Source organism: Schistocerca serialis, chromosome 4 (assembly GCF_023864345.2).
Source record: "Schistocerca serialis cubense isolate TAMUIC-IGC-003099 chromosome 4, iqSchSeri2.2, whole genome shotgun sequence".
Taxonomy (NCBI): Eukaryota; Metazoa; Arthropoda; class Insecta; order Orthoptera; family Acrididae; genus Schistocerca; species Schistocerca serialis.
Window position 1 is genome coordinate 417,418,962 of NC_064641.1, and position 24,713 is coordinate 417,443,674.

At 50.5% G+C, this 24,713-nt stretch overlaps 1 long non-coding RNA gene and 1 other non-coding gene across 2 annotated transcripts in view; both read left to right on the plus strand.

Moving 5' to 3' along the window:
* LOC126474986 (uncharacterized) overlaps positions 1 to 24,713 on the plus strand; it is a 490,806-nt gene that overhangs the window by 184,002 nt on the left and 282,091 nt on the right. The gene's annotated exons all lie outside the window — the stretch shown is intronic.
* LOC126476485 (5.8S ribosomal RNA) lies at positions 23,626 to 23,780 on the plus strand. The gene has a single exon (XR_007587014.1). It is a non-coding gene; the product is annotated as a 5.8S ribosomal RNA (ribosomal RNA).

Consider the following 24,713-nt stretch of genomic DNA (forward strand, 5'->3'; position numbering starts at 1 on the left):
CTTTGTGAAGCTCCTGTCTCTTTCCTCTCCACCCTGGCCCGGATCTAAAATGTACTCCTGCCCACCGGTTACTACCCCGACCGGTGGAAAACCTCCCGTATCCTCATGTTCCTTAAACCTGGCAAAGCGCCGTCCGCTGTCTCCTCATACCGTCCCATCAGCCTTAACTCGGTCTTCAGCAACGTCCTGGAATCTATCCTCACCTGATGCATCTGCCAGTATCTCTGCCAGCACCGCCTCCTTCCCGTTACCCAGTGTGGCTTTCGGTCGTCCTTCTCTTCCGACGACCTTCTCCTCCACCTCACTCATCTCCTTTCCGAACAGCTTAATTCCCGTCGCTCCGCAATCTTCCTCTCCCTGGACCTCGAACGTGCATATGACCGCGTATGGCATTCCGGTCTCCTCTTCAAGCTCCAAACCTTCGCCCTTCCCATTAACTACGTCCATCTGATCGGCTCCTTTCTCTCCCGCCGTCCTTCCTATGTCACCATCCATAACACCGATTCCTACACCTTTCTCCACTCTGCCGGTGTGCCCCAAGGCTCCGTCCTCTCCCCCCTTCTGTACCTTTTGTACACGGCGGACATGCCGCCGCCGTCAGCGCCCGTCCACCTTCTCCAGTTTGCTGATGACACCGCCTTCCTTGCCCTTGCCCCCACCCTACAGCGCTCCCAACACCATCTCCAATCACATCTTGACTGGTTCACCGCTTGGTGCAACCAGTGGTTGCTCAAGGTCAATCCCTCCAAAACCCAGGCGACCATTGTAGGCAAAACCACCCCTTCCTTCCGCCTCCTTGATTTCTATCTCACCATCTATGGCCGTCCTATCGCCCTCACTCCCACCCTTAAGTACCTTGGCGTCACCCTTGACCGTCGCCTCTCCTGGACTCCCCACCTGTGGACAATCCAAGCCAAGGCACACTCCCGACTCAGTTTCCTCAAGCTCCTCTCCGGCTGTACGTGGGGTCTGGACCCCTCCACCATCCTCCACACCTATAAGTCCCTCATCCGCCCTATCATTTGTTATGCCCATCCGGCTTGGATCTCCGCCCCCCTACCTTTTATAAATTCCTCCAAATCCTAGAACGTCATGCTCTCCGCCTCGCCTATCTCATCCGTCTCCCCTCCCCCACGCGGATTCTGTACAATCTCATCCCCTTCCCCCACCTCCTCCTTTTCCTTGAAAGGATACGGATCCTGTTTACCTCCCGCAAACTCGATCCTCCTCACCCGCTCGTCTCCCCGATCCTCTCCCACCCACTCCCACTGCCGCGCCTGTATTCACACGTCCCACCCGGTCTCCATCTCTCCACCCTCCTTACCATCTCCCAAGGTGGCTTCCGCCAGCTTCCCCTCCCTGATGATGTCCTCCTCCCCTGCATCTACCCCTCCTATCAACTTTGATCCCCCCCACCTCCTGTGTCCTTTCCTTTAGGCACCCTCCCTCTCTCCCTTCCCTTCCCTTCTCTTTGCTTTCCCCCCTCCCTCCTCCACTCTCCCCCGGGCTTCCCCTCCCCTTCCTCCCCCCCCACTCTCCTTTGCCCATGGCATCTCTGCTCTCCCCCCTCCCATTCTCCTTCCCCTTCCTCCTCCTCCACCTCCTCTCTTGGCAGGTCCCCGGACTCGTACATGCTCAGTGGACATTCGCGCACTGGAGATCATCGCCATCAGTGTTTCGTGTGTGTGCCTTCGTTTGTGTGTAGTGTTGTTCGCCGTCACGCCACCACCGTTCACGTGCTGTCGCCATCATCCATGTTATGTGCACCGTGTCGCCTCGTGTTAGTGATGTTTCTCGTCCAGCATGAACGGCTCCATGTTTTTTCGATTTTTAGTGTCTACGTTTTTTGCCCACCGTTTTTACGTTCTACTGTGTGCCACCTTTCTGTACTACTTGTTGTCAAACTCAAGGCTGAAGAGCGTCGTATTGTGCTGCTGACAGCCCGCCTTTGTATAAGGTGTTTAAAATGACAATAAAGAAAAGAAAAAGAGTTTTATCCAACATGCGAAATTCCCGCCGTCCCTATACATGCTGAAAGTCGGTGCATGATCGCATTGCTCACCATACGGATTCCGATGCTGAGCGATCAGCTAGGAGGCTCCCGGTCGATAACGGTCCCCGTAGGCGTTGCACTCGCAGTCGCAAAGACTCGGCGCAATAGGTAAGTGCCCTACTCAATATATTACTCGGACGAGTAATAAGTGTCCGAGTCTCCAGTGTGGGGAGAGCTTGTCTGACCTCTGACCCACCGGCAGGGTGTAGCTTCCCCCACCCCAGACACGTGACGTTGCCACACCACCGGATTCGACTAATAGACTGATTGTTCATAATCATATGCCATACACCAGGGGAAGCTGCCGTGATGAGTAAGTACGTAGGTGAGTCACACTTCTACTACTGTACAGAGATAGTACAGCACTTGACCGGAACCAGATTAAACTGATACACAGCACTGATTAGTAATAGTTGCAGAGCCATCAGAATATAAATGACATGTACTACTGTCCCTATACATGCTGAAAATCTGAGCGCACATTGTCAACTACACGTCAGCCACACTATCACACACTACTCTTTGCCTGTAACACACACAGACACAATATGTAAGCACCAGCAAGGAACAACATCCAGTGCATCCTCTTCGCCACACTACACCATCCACACTATCATAACAAGACCGGGAGGTCCACTGAGAAAACAGGATATCCCACTCTTCCGACAACCACCATAGCTCAGATAAGGCACCAACACCCACACATGTCCTACACAGGGGTGCACTCGAGATCACAACACTGCCTCGTGCCACAGCTCATAAACAATGGCAGGAATGAAAGACACACATCCGCCACTCGCCTGCCACAAGCACGGAACTGGAGCGCCGCCTGTCATGAGCCAAAAGTGCATCCTGATGTGACATATATACCGTAGCCATCCACTTACTATAATCACTATGAACGAACTTGCCCCCCCCAATACACCATCCCTTGCCACAATGTGTACCTTAACCTAACCCACGTTGTGCCTTAACCGAACCCACGTTGTGCCTTAACCTAACCCACATTGTGCCTTAACCTAACCCACGTTGTGCCCTAACCTAACCCATGTTGGGCCTTAACCTAACCCACGTTGTGCCTTAACCTAACCCACATTGTGCCTTAACCTAACCCACGTTGTGCCCTTACCTAACCCACGTTGGGCCTTAACTTAACCCACGTTGGGCCTTAACCTAACGCACGTTGGGCCTTAACCTAATAGACGTTGGGCTTTAACCTAACCCACGTTGTGCCTTAACCTAACCCACGTTGGGCCTTAACCTAACCCACGTTGGGCCTTAACGTAACGCATGTTGGGCCTTAACCTAACCCATGTTGGGCCTTAACGTAACCCACATTGGGCCTTAACCTAACCCACGTTGGTCCTTAACGTAACCCACGTTGGGCCTTAACCTAACCCACGTTGGGCCTTAACATAACCCACGTTGGACCTTAACATAACCCACGTTGGGCGTTAATGTAACCCACGTTGGGCCTTAACCTAACACACGTTGGGCCTTAACGTAACCCATGTTGGGCCTTAACCTAACCCACGTTGGGCCTTAACCTGCTCTGTAAGTGTTATACGACTCCTTAAATTAGTTGTAGTGTTGCCCAACTGCAACCCCCGCAATATTGTTCGCTACTCGCACTGCCCGGTCCCCTGTGTCTCACTTCATATTAAACACCTTGCAAGTGTTGCTTACTTTCCACGTGCTCCTGCTATACACTGTAATGTGGATGGCAGCAGGACGTACATGCCTCCCCCCCCTTCCCCCCCCCACCTTCGCTGACTGGTCGGTGAGGAGTTTACGTGTTCAATGCCCTTCGCAGCTGTTCACTGGCATTCGCATGCCGAAGCACTCAGTCTACATTCTGGTACGGCCTGTGTCAACTGTCCACTGATGTCGTACGCCTGAACCACACACTGTACTGCACATCGGTCCTTATGTACTGAATGATACACCGTGGCACATGTGTAACCATACAACGACTGCACCAAGGAACAGCGAACCATACAGTCCAAATGTTGTGCACTCAGCTACGTGTCGTCTCCCTATATGAGCTGGATTGCAGTGTGTTACGCCATAGAGACATGTGGGAGGAACGGACGCCCTGAATGGCGATCAGCATGAGCCGTCTGTTGATGTAGTTCCACGTGTATTCAGACGTAGTCGTCTCTTCTCACACAACGTGATAGCATGGTGCACCGCTATGCCCACCAACGTGAATGGCATCTGGGTGTGAAGCGATACACGGCGGTGGCTGGGTGGGTCCGTCCCCAGCCAGTGAAGGGTGGCTGCCCAGCGTGCTGGCCGCGCGGTGCGTGGGCGCACGCGCTACAGCCGGCTGGTGGGGGCGGTCGAGGCAAGAAGTCTTGCGGATCCACAGGCAGAAATTGCCCGACATACAGAATGTTGGAGCAGAGACTGATCTCTAGAACCGACTATGGCTGAGCCCGGCATACCGAACAGGATGCCAAAGCGAAAGTCCCCGAGCAAAAGGAGGAGGGATGCCATGCGGGCAAGTAGATTCAAGGATTTTTTTAAGATCGCTTTCCAGAGCCACCAAAATTGAAACAAAAGACTTGGCCATACAAACCGAATTTCCAACACTGGATATAGGCATTCAAACCAATTTCCCCCCCATGGCTGTAATTCCCTCCTCTGGAAGCTGGGAAACAAAGCCAAAACTACATCTACAACGGCAAGGGCATCCTGTACGTCTTGCAACTCTCAGGGACAATAATACAAATGAACAACCAATACAAGAAAATATAGTGACGAGCTCAAGTACGAGCCCCACCACACAATGCACACCAATAGTTAGACTACCACTGGTCGATCCGGTTAGGGTGTACCCCAATTTGGAGTACACCATGCAACTATCTAGATTGGAGCAGCCGGCTACCCTGACCACTGCCTTACGGCATGTGGTCCGTGTAGGACACGAAGACGGCAGGAAGATAACTTTTTCGGTTATGGAGGCTGTTGACAGAATCCAGCTAAAATTAGTGAATCTCCCCACCGACTTTGGAGCCTTGCGAGACTTGCTCAAGAAAGTATTCGAAAGACGCGGAGAGAAATTTGATCTTGACGATATTTACCAACAATCAGCAATAGCACATGGACGAATTGCATTTGACTGGAGTAAGACCAGGCCACATGACTGAATTCACATATACTTTCCATAACGACAAAAATAACTATAGGACAGCTTAACACACACAACAGCAGACTCGTAATGCAGGAGCTCCGAAGGGAGGTTGGGGAGAGGAGATTAGATGTACTCTGTCTACAGGAGCCATACTCCCTGGCTGGGAAAATAGCTTTTGCTGCTGCAAGCTGGCAAATTGTCAGCAGAGGGGATGACCCGAAGGCAGCAGTTATAATAACAAATAAACTCTTGAGAGTTACCGTACTCTCACAGTTCACAACTAGCCACTGCAACGTCGTGGAGCTTCAATCCCCTACGGGAATGTTAACTCTCGTAAACATATACTTTCAGTATGGGGACAACATAGAACTTTATATAGACCATCTAGCGAGAGTTACCACGGCGTTGCGGGGAAGAAAACTCGTAATAACTGCCGACATTAACGCAAAATCCACCCTGTGGTACAGTGGCACAAGAGATGCTAATGGCGAAAAGGTCGAAGAACTTATTATGGCATCACAACTTGTGGTGGCTAACAGACCTGGCAATCCTCCCACCTACAATGCAGGTGGAGGACAGGGCACAAACATCGATGTGACCTTAGTATCTCCGAACACAGCCAACAATCTTCAAAACTGGAGAGTCACAGAGAATGCCACCACAAGCGACCATAATTTGATAACTTTCACCATAGGAGAAAGAGAGTGCCGCTGGGCCACGGGGTGGGAAGTACAACTAAACTATAGAAGAGCCGATTGGGAACGCTTAGCGAGGGAGTGTGACATTCCTCCATCACCGGAAGATGACATGCACTTGGACATGGACGTAGACCAGAGGGCAGAGGAACTGGTAACTGCAGTGACAAGAACGGTGAGGGCAGCCGTACCTACTAGGAGGAGGGCCATGGCGGCCTCCCCGTCACCATGGTCTGCCGAACTAAGAGAACTGCGTCAGTCTGTCAGAAGGCTAAGGAGGTATTATCAGCGCAGAGTTGTCTGGCAGGAACGACAAAGGTGGCAGTTGCTGTACAGGGAGGAAAAACGGAAATTCCAAAAGGAACTGCGGGAAGTCAGAATGAAAAGTTGGGAAAACTTTGTGCTCAACCAACTAGTCACGGACCCATGGGGACTTCCATATAAGTTGGCGAGAGAAAAAATCCGCACTCCTCTGGAGTTATCAACAGTCAGGTACGGGGATAGAATGACGGAGTCCTGGCAGGAGACTGCGGGGGTCCTCCTCCACTCCCTGCTGCCTGACGACAATGCGGATGGGGAGACAGAGGGACAGCAGCAAGACCAAGAAATATACACGAATGAGACGGCTGTCTACCCCATCTCAGAGGAGGAGGTAGCAACCCACATAAGGTCTCTGCAAAGAGGGAAAGCACCTGGGCCAGACGGCATTGTGGCGGAGGTGGTGCAGTTTCTGGCGCCTCAGCTGACTGCGCCACTTACACATCTGTACAATGAATGCCTCCGACAGAGGAAATTCCCCAAAAAATGGAAAATGGCACATGTAGTTATCATAAAGAAAGGACCAGATAAGAATCCTGCAGAAGTGAAATCTTACAGGCCGATCTGCCTGCTGGATATATTTGGCAAAATTTTGGAGAAATTGCTGGCTGACAGACTGACAGCACACCGAGTGTTTTGCGGAATGAGTGACAGGCAGTTCGGGTTCAGGCTGGGGCGGTCGGCATCTGATGCAATCGCCCTGGAGGCCGAGGTCTGTGGCTCGACCCCGCACAAATACGTGGTTGGCACCATGGTTGACATCAGTGGCGCCTTCGACAACCTGTGGTGGCCTTCGCTCTTCTCCTGCCTGCGGGAGAAAGAGTGTCCAGGGCCGCTATATGGTTGCCTGAGGAGCTATTGTGAGGATCGGGAGGTCTGGCTATCATCCTCTAGCGAAAGAGTTGGAAAGACAAATACTAAAGGATGTCCCCAAGGCTCCGTCTTAGGACCCCTCATCTGGGACATCCATATGGAGCCTTTGTTAGATAGTTTACAACAGAGTCAAGAGGTGCTAGAGGTGATAGCCTATGCAGACGACCTCCTTCTGTTGATTGGCGGCAGCAGCTGCGAAGACATCGAACCAAAAATAGAGACTGCATTAGATAAACTCCAACAGTGGTGCCACACGACTAAAATGACGATATCGCCCAGCAAATCTACTTACCTCCTGCTAAAAGGACATCTCATTAGAAATCCGACTGTCAGAATAGACGGTTCACCAATTCTCAGACGACGTGAGACACGCTACCTAGGTGTCATAATTGACGAGAGGTGGAGTTTCGGAAAACACATTGATACCGTCACCCAGAGAGCCCTTCAGATACTAAACAACCTCATCTCAATAAACCATCAAAGATTCCATCTTCCTCCACACCTAATTAGACTTTATCATAACAGCATCCTAACCTCAGTTGTGGGCTACGGCTCGGGAGTCTGGGCACACAGGCTCACGAGGGTGGTGCCCGCCATGGCGGTGAGAAGGGTCCAGAGAAGCATGATACTAAGAGCTGTGGGTGCCTACAGAACATCTCCAGGGGGGGCCCTATTAGTCATAATGGGGCTGTGCCCTCTCGACATAAAGATAAGGGAACAGGCGGCTTGGTATTGGCCCAAAAAGGGTAATTACGAGAAGATTGTAGATATTATGGGTATTAGGGTGGGGGATAAAAGAGAAATAAGGATAAGAGGGGAGGAGCTCTGGCAGGAGACTTGGGTGATAGAAGAAGCTGGACGACGTACCTTCCAATTTCTACCTGATGTGAGGGAACGTCTGGGAATGAAGTACTTCCAGCCCACACGAGGTGTGAATCACTTTCTCACTGGCCATGGACCCTACCCGACGTACTTATGTCGATTTGGGAAAAGGGCAACATCAGCGTGTGACTGTGGCGATCCGGAGGGTACACCCAAACATGTTGTTTACGAATGTCCCCTCTTCAATGATGTCGCAAATACACTACGAGTCAGACTTCCCAACCATGACACCTATCAACTGATCACACGAGAGGATTCTAAACACATTGGCAAACGAGGTATCACGAAAGGTTCTAACTGAATATCTAAGAGAGATACCGTAAATAAAAAGGACAATAATCACCGATTTCGACCAAGAGCCCTATTCCCATGCCGCCTGTGCATGGACTGGCCGACCTCATCCGAGTTGGAATCCGCCATGTGCAGGACTAGGGGGAGTATTGATCAACCACCGAATATGACACACACTGGACATGACGTAGGATAAGTTAGTTTGTAGGACTTAGATATAGGAAATTAGAATAGGTACTGCAGCGAATTATAACGTCGAGGCCTGCCCAGTGCCAGGGGCATGTTCTTCGGGGTTAGCTCGAAGAAAAGGCAAATATAGTAGGTTTATATTCTAAGTGGCACACATGTGACACTGCAGATACATATAAATTTAATTAGTTATAGGATTTAGATATAAACAGTAGATGTAGATATTAATGCCCATTGTTGTTAGTAACTGTAGCTCACTATAAAACTAAAAAACTAGCTACACAATTTAATAAAAAAATGTATAACTTTTAGGACCCACTAATGAGCTAAGGAAGTGGGTTAATTTGTATTAATTATGATGGTTATCTTAATAAAGTTTTTTTTTAAAAAAAAAAAACAGAGTCCCGAGTCTGGCGTGGGGTCAGTCGCTTGACGGCGCGTTTCGTCGCGGGCCCGCCCGTTGCCAGCGCGCCGTAAGGCACGTAGGCTAGCACTGGGGCGTATCGCTTCCAGTCGAGCGTGCCGCGGCTGTCCTCACTCTGGGAAGGGAAGCGTCTCTTATAGCCTCTCCTTCCCAAGTGGCTCTTTCCGCCTTCCCGTGGTGCCAGACGTTAAGCTCGGCATTCTGCCTTGCGACAAAAGGGAGAGCTGCGACCCAACCTGATGCGAAAGCGAAGGGTGCGTGGCACAGGGGGAGCTGTGTCAAGGGACCGAACATCAGTCCCTCTCTGTCCGCAGGGCACAGACCATCAGGTGTTCTGCATGCCGGAGACCTCGTTCGTCGGCGTGGGATCGAGGCGCGATTCGGCAAGGGTTCTTCGCCGCGCCCCTGGGTAACCAGGGCGTGTTCTGCCAAACCCAGGAGGTGGTGACATCGCCTGGGCTAGGTTAGATGGATCCAGACCGCTGAACGACTGGGTGACCGACCCACCACCTGAGTAGGAGTGGGTCCTTGGCCGAGAGGTGGAAGCTCGGGCTAGTAAGCGGCGAAGGGCGAGAGGTGCATCCGCCTCTCCGGAGTGCGGAGTGCACTTGCCGAGGAGCGTCGAGTGAAATCGACGATGACGGAGCCACCGATGGGGACCAGTGCGCTGGCAACGGCGCGCTGAACCCTGCAGTTCGAAGAGTGCCCTTGGCCTTGGTGCAAGGCCGGTGGGCGAGCTGCCTCATGTCCCCCTCCCATGCCAGAGGAGCCGGTCCAGGGCAAGAGACGGGATCCCATCTCTTATCACTCGTTACTCATCATGGCGGCAACTGAAACGAGTGATTCTTGTGCGTCCAAAAGCGCTTCTATTGCGCCTGATCCCTCTCTCCAGGACGAGCTGGGACAGGCAGAAGGTGAATCCGTGACACAAAGACACGGTAGAATTTCACTGCTCCTAGAGCAGAACGTCAAAATCGGCAAAATAAGCCAAGCGGCTTTAACAATTATAAAAAATGAACTCACCACATGGGCCATCGCCCATGCAAAACTTGAAGGCAGAGTGGAGGAATTACAAAAAGAAAACAACAGACTGAGAAACCCACCGATCAAGACCTGGGCGGCGGTGGCTTCGCAAGCGCCAACTAAGCCGCACACAACAAAGGAAACTATAGATAAAGCGGCCAAAAGAACAGACACTGCAGTCTTTCTCAGGACATTGCCTGGGAAAGACACCAGTGTAAAGAAAATGCAGGAGCTGTTCACAAAAACTGTAAACCCAGCTAAAGACAAAATTAAAATAAAGAGAATTAAACCCAGCAAAAATTCAGTAATTGTGGAAGTAGCCTCAAAGGAAGACAAAGATAAAGTATTACACAGTCAGAAACTAAACTCACTGGTCAAATGTGAACCACCAAAGAAAAGAAATCGCCTTGTAATCCTTTATGACATGCCAGCTATAATGACTGATGACGAACTGACGAACACAATAAAAGAGCAAAATTTTGATGATGTAAATGAGGAGTAATTTCGGAAGAGCTTCAAATTCAGATTCGAAACGGGGCCTCGGGCGCGTGATGTGGTTCATCACGTTGCTGAGGTCACGGCACCAATGTGGAGGAAAATCACAGCAATGGGCAGACTATATGTAGGATTTCATTCTGTTAACGTCAGAGACTACATCGTGGTACCTCGCTGCCACAACTGTGGTGACCTGGATCACATCCTAAGGCTTTGTACCAGGGAGTCGGCCTGCACGAAGTGTGGCACAAGTGGACACAACCTTAAAGACTGCAAAGCAGCAGCGGTCTGCATTCCCTACAAAAACCGCGGGAAAAAGTCATGAGGAGCCTCGGGACGCAATTGCCCAACATACAGAATGTTGGAACAACGATAAATCTCCAAAATCGATTATGGCTGATCACAGCCCATCAAACAGGATGCCAAAGCGTAAATCCCCAAGCAAGAGGAGGCGGGACGCTATGAGGGCAACCAGGTTTAAGAACTTCCTGTTGGCGCTTTCGGGTGCCACTAAGACAAAAATAATATACAAGGCCATACAAACAGAGCCGTATATGATTGATATAAGCATGCAAACAGATTTTCCAGTACTGAACACAGATCCCGCCGACAATCCATCTGAAGCGGCAAGGGCATCCTATGACTGCAATATCCCAGACAAAACTCAAAGAAAACCGACCTATCCAAGATAGTACTGTCACAAGTACAAGCCTAAAGTCCACAACGCAGAACACTCCAGTGGTCAGATTGCCACCCGTGGACCCGGTAAGGGTGTACCCCAACATCGAGTACACGATGCAACTGGCCAGACTGGAAGAGCCAATCACCCTGGCCACTGCCTTACGGCATGTGGTCCGTGTAGGACACGAAGAGGGTAAAAAGGTAACCTTCTCGGTAATGGAGGCTGTAGACAGAATACAGCTCAAGTCAGTGAATCTCCCCACTGATTTCGGAGCCCTGCGGGACTTACTGAAAAAAGTTTTTGAGAGATGTGGTGAAAAGTTTGACCTTCAGAACATTTACGAACAGGCCGTATTGGCAAACGGACGAATTGCTTTCGACTGGAATAAGACCTGGCCGGATGACCACATACACACATACTTTCCATGACGACTGAGATAACAATTGGACAGTTAAATACGCACAACAGTCGACTTGTTATGCAGGACCTCCGCAAAGAGGTGGAGGAGAGGAGACTGGACGTGCTCTGCTTGCAGGAGCCGTACTCCCAAGCTGGGAAAATAGCTTTTGCTCCCACAACTTGGCAAATTGTCAGCAGAGGTGAGGACCCTAGAGCAGCAATAGTAGTAACAAACAAACTCTTGAGGGTAACTACGCTCTCACAATTTACAACTCGTCACTGCAACGTCGTGGAGCTTCAGTCCCCGATGGGAATAATCATTCTCATAAATATGTATTTTCAATACGGAGATGAGATAGAACAACACTTAGAACATCTGGCAAGAGTTACCGCGGCGTTGCGAGGACGAAAGAGAATCATAACAGCTGACATCAATGCAAAATCCCCCCTGTGGTACTGCGGCACCAGAGACGCAAACGGAGATAAAGTGGAAGATTTTCTTATGGCTTCGCAGCTCGTGGTGGCCAACAGGCTGGGCAATCCTCCTATATACACAGCGGGAGGAGGACAAGGCACGAATATAGATGTGACCCTTACATCACACAACGCAGCTAACCTAATAAAGAATTGGATAGTCGTAAGCAATGCCACCACGAGTGACCACAACTTAATAACCTTTACTCTAAGTGAAGGAGAGTGCCGCTGGACCATGGGGTGGGAGGTGCAATTTAACTACAACAAAGCAAATTGGGAAATTTTAGCAAGGGAGTGCGACATTCCTGCCTTACCAGAAGGTGACGCACATCAAGACCTAGACGTAGACGGAAGAGCCGAGAAACTGGTGGGTGCAGTACATAGAGTGGTGAGGGCCGCTGTACCAGCCAGGAGGAAGGCCGTGGCGGCCTCGCCGTCACCATGGTCGCCCGAATTAGAGGATTTACGTCAATCTGTCAGAAGGCTAAGGAGAAACTACCAGCGCAGTGTCATCTGGCTGGAAAGACAAAGATGGCAGTTGCAATACAGGGAGGCCAAGCAAAGATTCCAGAAGGAGTTACGCAAAGTGAGAATGCATAGCTGGGAAAGCTACGTGCTGAACCAGTTGGCCTTAGATCCGTGGGGTCTCCCTTATAAATTAGTAAGGGAAAAAATCCGCTCTCCCCTGGAGTTATCAACAGTCAGGCGGGGGGATGGGATGACGGAGTATTGGCAGGAAACTGCTGAGGTCCTTCTCCAGTCCCTGCTGCCTGACGACAATGCAGATGGAGAAACTGAAATCCAGAAGCAACTGTGTGACGCATATCTAGTGGATTATAACAACAACACGGCAGTCTACCCATTCTTGGAAGAGGAGGTGGCTGCACAAATAAGATCCCTAAAAAGAGGGAAAGCTCCAGGACCAGACGGCATTGTGGCTGAGGTGGTGCAATTTCTGGCACCCCAGTTAGTCGCGCCGTTGACCCACCTATTCAACGAATGTCTTAGACAAAGAAGGTTTCCCAAGAGGTGGAAAACCGCGAACGTGATAATAATTTAAAAAGGACCAGAGAAAGAACCAACAGAAGTTAAATCTTACAGGCCAATCTGCCTATTGGACCTATTCGGGAAGCTCCTAGAGAAACTGCTGGCTGACAGATTGACAGCTCACCGGGTACTGTGGGGGATGAGCAGCAGGCAGTTCGGCTTCAGGCCAGGGCGGTCGGCATCTGATGCCATCGCTCTGGCGGCTGAGGTCTGTGGCTCGACCCCGCATAAGTACGTCGTCAGCATCATGGTGGATATCAGTGGCGCCTTTGACAACCTGTGGTGGCCTTCGCTCTTCTCCTGCTTACGGGAGAAAGAGTGTCCAGGGTCGCTTTATGGGTGTCTGAGGAGCTATTGTAAACACAGGGAGTTTTGGCTATCATCCCCTAGAGGGAGAATAGGAAAAGTAATCACAAAGGGGTGTCCCCAAGGCTCTGCTCTGGGGCCCCTGTTCTGGGATATCCACATGGAACCATTACTAGACGAACTGCAACAAAGTGAGGAAGTGCTAGAGGTGATAGCCTACGCAGATGACCTCCTCCTGCTGGTTTGCGGTCGTAGCCGAGAGGACATAGAGCCAAAGATCGAAAGGGCCATTGAAAAACTACACCAATGGTGCCTCAACACGAAGATGAAAATATCTCCTACTAAATCCACATATTTACTGCTAAAAGGTCAGCTTATCAGGAATCCCACGGTCAGAATTGATGGCTCACCAGTTCTTCGGCGAAGAGAGGCGCGATACCTGGGAGTTATAATTGATGAGAGATGGAACTTTGGAAAACACATAGAAGCCGTAACTCAGAGAGCCCTCCAGTTACTAAATAATCTCATTTTCATTGGATATAAACGATTTCATCTCCCCCCTCATCTCATCAAACTCTATCACAATAGCATCTTGACCTCAGTAGTGGGTTACAGCTCGGGAGTCTGGGCGTACAGGCTCACACGGGTCGTGCCCGCCATGATAGTGAGAAGAGTCCAAAGAAATATGATTCTAAGATCAGTAGGGGCCTACAGGACATCACCAGGGGGAGCTCTGTTAGTCATAATGGGGCTCTGCCCGTTAGACATCAAAATTCGTGAACAAAGGAATGGTATTGGGCAAAAAAAGGGAATGGGGAAAAAATAACAGATCATGGGTAGAGGATAAGAGAGAAATAAGAAACAGAGGGGAGGCTTTGTGGCAGAGGAATTGGGAGGAAGATGAAACGGGGAGAAGAACATTCCAGTTTTTACCTAATGTAAAAAACGCGGGACCATGAAATATTTTGAACCTACACGAGGACTCATCCACTTTCTCACTGGTCATGGACCCTATCCGACATATTTATGTCGGTTTGGGAAAAGGGCAACCCCCAAGTGTGACTGTGGCGCGGCGGAGGGAACTCCTGATCATGTGGTTTTCGAGTGCCCTCTCTTCAACGACGTGGCGACAACACTCAGAGACAGACTTCCAAACAACGAGACATACAATCTCCTAAGACAAGAAGACACTTTCCACACCCTGAATGCTCTGGCAGAAGAGGTATCGCGAAATGTCTTAATAGAGGGCTCAAGAATAGATACCGAACTCTTTAACCAACCGATTATGACCTGATCCCAATCCCATACCGCCTGTGCGTGGAATGGCCGACTTCCATAAGTTGGAAACCGCCACGTATGGGATTAGGGGGGTGGGATCAATCACACCGATCACCACAAGCACCAACTATGACGTTGGTTAAGCTAGTAGTAGTAGGACGTAGTTTAGAATACTAACATAGGAAACTGCAGCGATTACTAACCTTGGCCGGCCCGGTGCCAGGGGCATGCTCCCCGGGGTTAGCTCGAGGAGCCTGGCCACTCCAAGTAGGTTTGTATTTACTGGCACACCTGTGACGCTGCAGTTAGTAGTCATTTCTAGGTTACAAGTCGGTAGAAACTAAACTGCCCATTGTTGTTGTAGGAATCTAACACTACCTTAGGAATTTAAATAGTAGCTCACTAACAAAAAATTGTAATCTAAGCTGCAAGAAACTTAGTCTTATGTAACAATTAATGGCCCACTAATCATGTTAGGAGGTGGGCCACATATGTATAATTATCGTTGTTATGTCAATAAAGAATTCTTTTTTTGTTAAAAAAAAAGAAAAAAAACCAGAGTTCCGAATCTGGCGTGAGGTCAGTCGCTTGACGGCGCGTTTCGGCGCAGGCCCGCCCGTTGCCGGCGCGCCGTAAGGCACGGAAGCTCGCACTGGGGCGTATCGCTTCCTGTCGAGCGTGCCGCGGCAGTCCTCACTCGGGGAAGTGAAGAGTCTCTCATAGCCTCTCCTTCCCAAGTGGCTCTTTCCGTCTTCCCGTGGTGCCAGATGTTAAGCTCGGCATTTCGCCTTGCGACAAAAGGAAGAGCTCCGACCCAACCCGATGCGAAAGCGAAGGGTGTCGAGGGACCGAACATCAGTCCCTTCTGTTCGCAGGGTACAGACCAGCACGTGGTCTGCATGCCGGCGATCTCGTTTGTCGGCGTGGGATCGCGGCGCGAGTTGGCAAGGGCGCTTCGCCGCGCCCCTGGGTAACCAGGGCGTGTTCTGCCAAACCCAGGAGGTGGTGACATCGCGTGGGCCAGGTTAGATGGGTCCAGACCGCCGAACGTCTGGGGGACCGGCCCGCCACCTGAGTAGGAGTGGGTCCTTGGCCAGGAGGTGGAAACTCGGGCAAGTAGGCGGCGAAGGGCGAGAGGTGCATCCGCCTCTCCGGAGTGCGGGGTGCAGTTGACGAGGAGCGTCGAGTGAAATCGTCGATGACGGGGACACCGAGGAGGACGAGTGTACTGGCGACGGTGCGCTGAACCTGGCAGTTCGGAAGTGCCCTTGACCTAGGGGCGAGGTCGAGGTCGGTGGGCGAGCTGCAGAAGTCACCCCCCCCCCCATGCCAGAGGAGCTGGTCCGGGGCAAGAGATGGGCTCCCACCCCTTTTTTCATCACTCGTTGAATCATGGCTACAAACGAAACGAGTGATTCGTGTGCGCCTCAACGAGCTTCCGCTGCGCCTGATCCCTCTCCCCAGGACGAGGAGGGACAGGCAGAGAATGAGACACTCATGCAAAGGTATACCAGAATCACGACGCTCATGGAGCAACAAATTAAAAATGGCAAGATAAGCCAAGCTGAACTTGCCATCATTAAGAATGAGCTGGCAGCATGGGCTATTGCCCACGCTAAACTAGGAGGTAGGGTCGAAGAACTTGAAAAGGGGAACGTTAGGCTAAGGAGGCAACCGGCAAAGACGTGGGCGGCCGTGGCCGCGCAAGCGCCCACTAAGCGCCCACAAAACACGACCAAAGACACTATTGACAAAATTACAAAAAGAACAGATACAGCAGTTTTCCTTAGGACACTGCCTGGGCAGGATACAAGTGTTAGGAGAATTCAAGAATTATTTACAAAAACTGTAGACCCTGTAAAAGATAAAATCCGAATCAAAAGAGTTAAACCGAGCAGAAATTCTGTTATAGTTGAAGTTGCCTCCAAGGAAGATAAAGACAAATTGCTGAACAACCAAAAACTGAACTCGGTGGTCAAATGCGAACCACCGAGGAAAAGAAATCCTCTCGTCATACTATATGACGTTCCCACAATAATGACTAACGAAGAACTCCTAGATACAATTAGACAGCAAAATTTTGAGGAAATAAATGAAGAGGAATTTAAGAACGGCTTTAAATTAAAATTTAAGACAGGGCCACGGGGTCGTGATGTTGTTCATCACGTCGCCGAGGTGTCAGCGCAAATGTGGAAGAACATAACAACAATGGGCAGAATACATGTTGGCTTTCACGCCATAAACACAAGAGATTATGTCGTGGTACCTCTTTGCCACAACTGTGGTGACTTGGATCACGTGTTAAGGCTGTGCACCAGGGAGCCGGCGTGCACTAAGTGTGGGGAACATGGTCACAGCCGCAAAGACTGCAAGGGTTCGGCAGTCTGCATACCATGCAAGAATAGAGGGAAGAAGTCTTGCGGAGCCACAGGCACGAATTGCCCGACATACAGAATGTTGGAGCAAAGATTAATCTCCAGAACCGAATATGGTTGAGCCCGGCATACCAAACAGGATGCCAAAGCGGAAGTCCCCAAGCAAAAGGAGGATGGATGCCATGAGGGCAAACAGATTCAAGGAGTTTTTGAGGTTGCTCTCGGGCGCCAGTAAACCTGAAACAAAAGATAAAGCTATACAGACTGAATTTCCAACAATGGACATTGGCATACAAACCAATCTCCCCCTCATGGCCGAAACTCTCTCCTCTGGAAGCCAGGGTACAAAGCTGGAACCACACCAACAACGGCAAGGGCATCCTGTTGCTGTGGCAATGGCTAAAGATAGTAATATAAATAAACAACCCATTCAAGAAAACGGTGACAAGCTCATGTACGAGCCCCACTGCACTAAGTTCACCAATAGTCAGACTGCCACCGGTCGATCCGGTTAGTGTGTACCCCAACTTGGAGTATACTATGTAACTATCCAGACTGGAGCAGCCGGCTACCCTGACCACAGCCTTACGACATGTGGTCCGTGTAGGACATGAAGACGGCAGGAAGATAACCTTCTCGGTTATGGAGGCTGTCGACAGAATCAAGCTAAAGTCAGTGAATCTCCCCACCGACTTCGGAGCCTTGCGAGATCTGCTCAAGAAAGTGTTCAAGAGACGAGGTGAGAAATTTGACCTTAACGACATCAACGCACAATCAGTAATACCACATGGACGAACTGCTTTCGACTGGAGTAAGACCTGGCCACATGACCGAATACATATGTACTTTCCCTAATGACAAAAATAACTATTGGACAGCTCAATACTCATAACAGCAGACTCGTGATGCAGGAGCTCTGAAGGGAGGTGGAGGAGAGGAGACTTGACGTACTCTGTCTGCAAGAGCCATACTCCCTAGCTGGAAAAATTGCATTTGTAGCCGCGACGTGGCAGGTCATCAACCAAGGAGATAATCCAAAAGTGGCAATAATAATCACGAACAAAGCCCTGAAGGTAACTACACTATCACAGTTCACTAATAATCACTGCAATGTCGTGGAGCTGCTATCTCCCTGTGGAACAAATTAATATGTACTTTCAGTACAGGGATGACATTGAAACACATCTTGACCATCTAGCTACAGTAACCACGGCATTGCAAGGACGAAAGATGATAATCACTGCTGACATCAACGGAAAATCCCCCCTGTGACACACCGGCACAAGGGACACCAACGGAGAGAAAGTAGAGGATTTTATCATGGCATCACAACTAATTATAGTTAACAAGCCTGGCAATCCTCCAACCTATGCTGGGGGAGGAGGACCGGGCACGAACATTGACATAACTCTAGCCACCCCCAATGCAATTAACACAATACAAGAGTGGAAAGTAGAAGAAAACGCCACCTCAAGCGATCACAACCTAATAACATTCATTGTAGGTGGAAGAGTGTCCCGCTAGGCCATGGGGTGGGAAACGCAGTTTAATTACAAAAGGGCTGATTGGGAACGACTAGCGAGGGAGTGCGTCATTCCTGCCTTGCCAGAAGGTGGCGCAGACTCTGACGTAGACGTAAACGACCGAGCAGAGGACCTGACCAATGCCATAACCAGCGCGGTGAAAGCTGTCGTACCGACCAGGAGGAAGGCCATAGCAGCCTCTCCATCACCATGGTCGCCTGAACTCGAGGATATGCGCCGGTCTGTCAGAAGGTTGAGAAGATATTACCAGCGCAGTGTCGTCTGGCCGGAACGGCAAAGATGGCTGATGCAGTATCGGGAGGCTAAACTTCGTTTCCAGAAGGAACTCCAGGCCATTAGAATACAAAGCTGGGAAAACTTCGTCCAGAGCCAATTGGCATTGGACCCCTGGGGACTACCATATAAATTAGTACGAGAGAAGATCCGCTCTCCACTGGAATTATCAACAGTCAGGTACGGGGCAGGATGACAGAATCCTAGCAGGAAACTGCCGAGGTCCTCCTCCGGTCCCTGCTGCCTGATGATTGCGCGGATGGGGAATCTGATCAGCAACAACAACTAAGACATGACAATCTCAATGAATATACCAACAATATGGCAGTTTACCCTTTCTCGGAGGATGAGGTGGCTGCCCACATAAAATCACTTAAGAGGGGTAAAGCTCCTGGGCCAGACGGCATTGTAGCCGAGGTGGTGCAGTTCCTACTTCCCCAGCTAACTGCACCACTCACTCACTTATATAACGAGTGTCTGATACAACAAAAAATTCCAAGGGTGTGGAAGACCGCGAATGTAGTTATTATTCGGAAAGGGTTAGATAAAGATCCAACAAATATAAAATCCTACAGACCAATCTGCTTGATTAATGTACTAGGGAAAATTTGAGAAAAGCTACTAGCTGACAGACTGGCCGCACATCGGGTGCTGCATGGGGTGAGCGACAGGCAGTTCGGCTTCAGGCCTGGGCGATCGACATCTGATGCAATCGCCCTGGCTGCTGAAGTCTGTGCCTCTCCCCCACATAAGTACGTGGTGGGCATCATGGTTGACATCAGTGGCGCCTTCGACAACCTGTGGTGGCCTTCACTCTTCTCCTGCTTGCGGGAGAAGGAGTGCCCAGGGCCGCTATATGGTTGTCTGAGGAGCTATTGCGAGGAACGGGAGGTCTGGCTATCATCTTCTAGCGAGAGAATTGGAAAATCTATAACAAAGGGCTGTCGTCAGGGTTCTGTGTTAGGGCCCCTGTTATGGGACATCCACATGGAGCCTTTACTAGACATCCTACAACAAAGTGAAGAAGTGCTAGAGGTGATAGCCTATGCAGATGACCTCCTCCTATTGGTCGGCGGCCGTAGCTGCGATGACATTGAACCTAAAATAGAGAGTGCCCTAAAAAAATTACAACTATGGTTCCAAAACACCAAAATGACGGTGTCACCAAGTAAGTCCACCTACTTACTATTGAAGCGACAATTAATTCGTAACCTGACTGTACGAATCGAGCGCTCGCCAGTTCTTCGGAGATGTGATGCACGATACTTTGGCATCATCATTGATGAGAAGTGGAATTTTGGGAAACACATCAAAACCGTAACCAAGAAAGCACTCCAAACACTAAACAACCTCATATCCATAGGACATTAAAGATTTCATCTTCCACCTCATCTCGTAAGACTCTATCATAATAGTATATTAACATCGATAGTGGGTTACGGCTTGGGAGTCTGAGCACACAGGCTCACAAGGGTGGTGCCCGCCATGACAGTGAGAAGGGTTCAAAGGAACATGATACTTAGATCGGTAGGGGCTTACAGAACATCCCCATAATGGGGCTTTGCCCCCTGGACATTAAAATCAGGGAACAGGCTGCATGGTTCTGGATTAAGAAGGGAAATGTAACAAAAATAGAGGAGATCTTAGGCATTGGGGCAGGGGACAAGGGTGAGATTCGGCAAAGGGGCGTACAACTATGGCAAGAACTGTGGGACACAGATGAAACAGGGTGCAGGACCCATGAGTTGATTCCAAGCATTAGAGAACGGCTAAAAATGAAATATTTTGAACCCACCAGAGGACTAATCCATTTTCTCACTGGACATGGGCCTTACCCGGCAGCCGGTCGCGGTGGTCTAGCGGTTCTAGGCGCTCAGTCAGGAACCGCGCGACTGCTACAGGCGCAGGTTCGAATCCTGCCTCAGGCATGGATGTGTGTGATGTCCTTAGGTTGGTTAGGTTTAAGTAGTTCTAGGGGACTTATGAGAACAGATGTTGAGTCCCATAGCGCTCAGAGCCAATTGAACCTTACCCGGCATACTTATGTCAGTTCGGGAAAAGGGCCACACCCCCTGCGAATGTGTGTGAGGGCACTCCCGATCATGTGATTTACGAGTGCCCCCTCTTCAATGATGTTGCTTCCACATTATGTGACCAACTACTCGACCATGACACATACCACCTGATAAGACAAGAAGACACATTCCAAACACTGAATAGACTTGCCAACGAGATATCACAAAAAGTGCTAAGAGAATACATGAGGGAACAAACTAAATAGCACAGATTACGACAAATACGAGCCCTACTCCCATACCGCCTGCACGTGGATAGGCCGACCCTATAGTCTGGAATCCGCCACGTACGGGATTACGGGGAGTGGGGAATAAAAACAACCAGGATTTGACAATGCACTGGAGTTGACTTAGGATAGAATTAGTTAGAAGAAATTACACTACAAATCTAGATTTAGAAACCTGCAGCGATTAACATCCTGGCCCGCCCAGTGTCAGGGGCACGCTCATCGGGATTAGCTCGATGGGCAAGGCAATACAATAGGTTTGTACATTTCTGACACATCTGTGACGCTGCAGGAAGTAGAACGTAGGGTTAGTTAAAAATCTTAGAAGCTAAAACAAATAGGTGCATATAGCTGCCCATTGTAATTAGATTACAGCTGTAGCTCATGACTTAATATATTGTAATTAGGTGCTAATTGTAACAACTGTAGCAGGTAAGACCCACTAATCAAATAAGGTAGTGGGTTATGATGTATAAATATTATTATTGATGATAAATAAAACTTAAAAAAAAACAGAGTCCCTACCAGAGATGGAAGGGACGCTTTTATTATATCAAAACCAATCGGTCGGCTCGTCCGGTCCGTTTGCCTTGGTGACTCTGAATAACTTTGGGCTGATCGCATGGTCCTCGTACCGGCGACGCATCTTTCAAATGTGTGCCATATCATCTGTCGATGGTAGGTTCTGCGCCTACCATGGTTGTAACGGGTAACAGGGAATGGGGGTTCGATTCCGGAAAGGGAGCCTGAGAAACGGCTACCACATCCAAGGAAGGCAGCAGGCGCGCAAATTACCCACTCCCAGCATGGGGAGGTAGTGCCGAAAAATAATGATACGGGACTCATCCGAGGCCCCATAATCGGAATGAGTACACTTTAAATCCTTTAACGAGTATCTATTGGAGGGCAAGTCTGGTGCCAGCAGCCATGGTAATTACAGCTCCAATAGCGTATATTAAAGTTGTTGCGGTTAAAAAGCTCGTAGTTGGATTTGTGTCCCACGCTGTTGGTTCACCGCCCGTCGGTGTTTAACTGGCATGTATCATGGGACATTCTGCCGGTGGCGCGAGCCGAAGGCGTGCGACCACTTCGTGCGTGTTCGTGCGTCCCAAGGCGGAACCCCTTGTAATCCTACCAGGGTGCTCTTTATTGAGTGTCTCGGTGGGCCGGCACGTTCACATTGAACAAATTAGAGTGCTTAAAGCAGGCAAGCCCGCCTGAATACTGTGTGCATGGAATAATGGAATAGGACCTCGGTTCTATTTTGTTGGTTTTCGGAACCCGAGGTAATGATTAATAGGGACAGGCGGGGGCATTCGTATTGCGACGTTAGAGGTGAAATTCTTGGATCGTCGCAAGACGAACAGAAGCGATAGCATTTGCCCAATATGTTTTCATTAATCAAGAACGATAGTTAGAGGTTCGAAGGCGATCAGATACCGCCTAGTTCTAACCATAAACGATGCCATCCAGCGATCCGCCGCAGTCCCTCCGATGACTCGGCGGGCAGCCTCCGGGAAACCAAAGATTTTAGGTTCCGGGGGAACTATGGTTGCAAAGCTGAGACTTAAAGGAATTTACGGAAGGTCACCACCAGGAGTGGAGCCTGCGGATTAATTTGACTCAACACGGGAAACCTCACCAGGCCCGGACACCGGAAGGATTGACAGATTGATAGCTCTTTCTTGATTCGGTGGGTGGTGGTGCATGGGCGTTCTTAGTTGGTGGAGTGATTTGTCTGGTTAATTCCGCTACCGAACGACACTGTAGCCTGCTAAATAGTTGCGTGACATCATTTGTGCTGTCAGCGATTACGTTTCTTCTTAGAGGGACAGGCGGCTTCTAGCCACACGAGATTGAGCAATAACAGTTCTGTGATGCCCTTAGATGTTCTGGGCCGAACGCGCGCTACACTGAAGGAATCAGCGTGTCTTCCTAGGCCGAAAGGTCGGGGTAAACCGCTGAGCCTCTTCGTGCTAGGGATTGGGGCTTGTAATTGTTCCCCATGAACGAGGAATTCCCAGTAAGCGCGAGTCATAAGCTCGCGTTGATTACGTCCCTGCCCTTTGTACACACCGCCCGTCGCTACTACCGATTGAATGATTTAGTGAGGTCTTCGGACTCTGTCGTTGCCGATACTACCGGAAAGATGACCAAACTTGATCCTTAAGAGGAAGTAAAAAACTAGGTCTCCGTAGGTGCACCTGCGGAAGGATCATTACCGACTAGACTGCATGTCTTTCGATGTGCATGTCGTGTCGCGCAACACGCTACCTGTACGGCAGCAGCCGTGCGCCGCGTGCGGAACCACGCATGCTTCTCAAAACTAACGGAAATGTTGTGTGGTACGAGCGCTGAAGCTCTGGAGCGGCTGGCCTGCGGCACCTGGCGCCTGGCGCCGGTTTTGAATGACGTTCGCCCGAGTGCCTGTCCGCTCCGGTGTGGAGCCATACGACGCCGATCGGCAGTGAGGCCGTTGGACAAAACACCGGAACAGGGGCCGTCAAACGCCTCAGTCCCGCCTATGCAACTGTTTTGAAACGGACAGTGGAAACTAAAAAAAGATCACCCAGGACGGTGAATCACTCGGCTCGTGGGTCGATTAAGAACGCAGCAAATTGCGCATCGACATGTGAACTGCAGGACACATGAACATCGACGTTTCGAACGCACATTGCGGTCCACGGATTCCGTTCCCGGACCACGTCTGGCTGAGGGTCAGCTACGTATACTGAAGCTCGCGGCGTTTGCCCCGCTTTGGAGACCTGGGAGTGTCGTGGCCGCCTGTGGGGCCGGCCGCCTGGCGGTTCGCTTACTGGTACTTTCTCGGTAACGTGCACAGCCGGCTGGCGGTGTGGTGTGCGACACCTCGTACAACGACGTCAGAGCAGGCGAGACTGCCCGCTGAATTTAAGCATATTACCAAGCGGAGGAAAAGAAACTAACAAGGTTTCCCCCAGTAGCGGCGAGCGAACAGGGAAGAGTCCAGCACCGAACCCCGCAGGCTGCCGCCTGTTGAGGCATGTGGTGTCTGGGATGGTCCACTACCCCGACGCCTCGCGCCGAGCCCAAGTCCTACTTGAATGAGGCCATGGCCCGTCGAAGGTGCCAGGGCCGTAGCGGCCGGTGCGAGCGTCGACGGGACCTCTCCTTCGAGTCGGGTGGCTTGAGAGTGCAGCTCCAAGTGGGTGGTAAACTCCATCTGAGACTAAATATGACCACGAGACCGACAGCGAATAAATACTGTGAGGGAAAGTTGAAAAGAACTTTGAAGAGAGATCTCAAAAGTACGTGAAACCGTTCTGGGGTAAATGTGAGAAGTCCAAAAGGTCGAACGGGTGAGATTCACGCCCATCTGGCTACTGGCCTCTGCCCTCGGAAGATGGGGCCAGCTGCCCACGTGGAGCAATCCGCGGCAGGGTCGTGTCCAGTTGCCTTTCCACTCGCCGCGTGGTGGGGCCGTTCCGTTGTGCGGTGGGCCGCACTTCTCCCCTAGTAGGACGTCGCGATCCGCTGGGTGCCGGCCTACAGCCCGGGTGCGCAGCCGGTCCTTCCGCGGGCTTCGGTTCGGGTCTGTTGGGCAGAGCCCCGGTGTCCTGGCTGGGTGCTCGGCGGTGTATCTGAAGGAGTCGATTGGCCTCTTTGGGCGCTCGG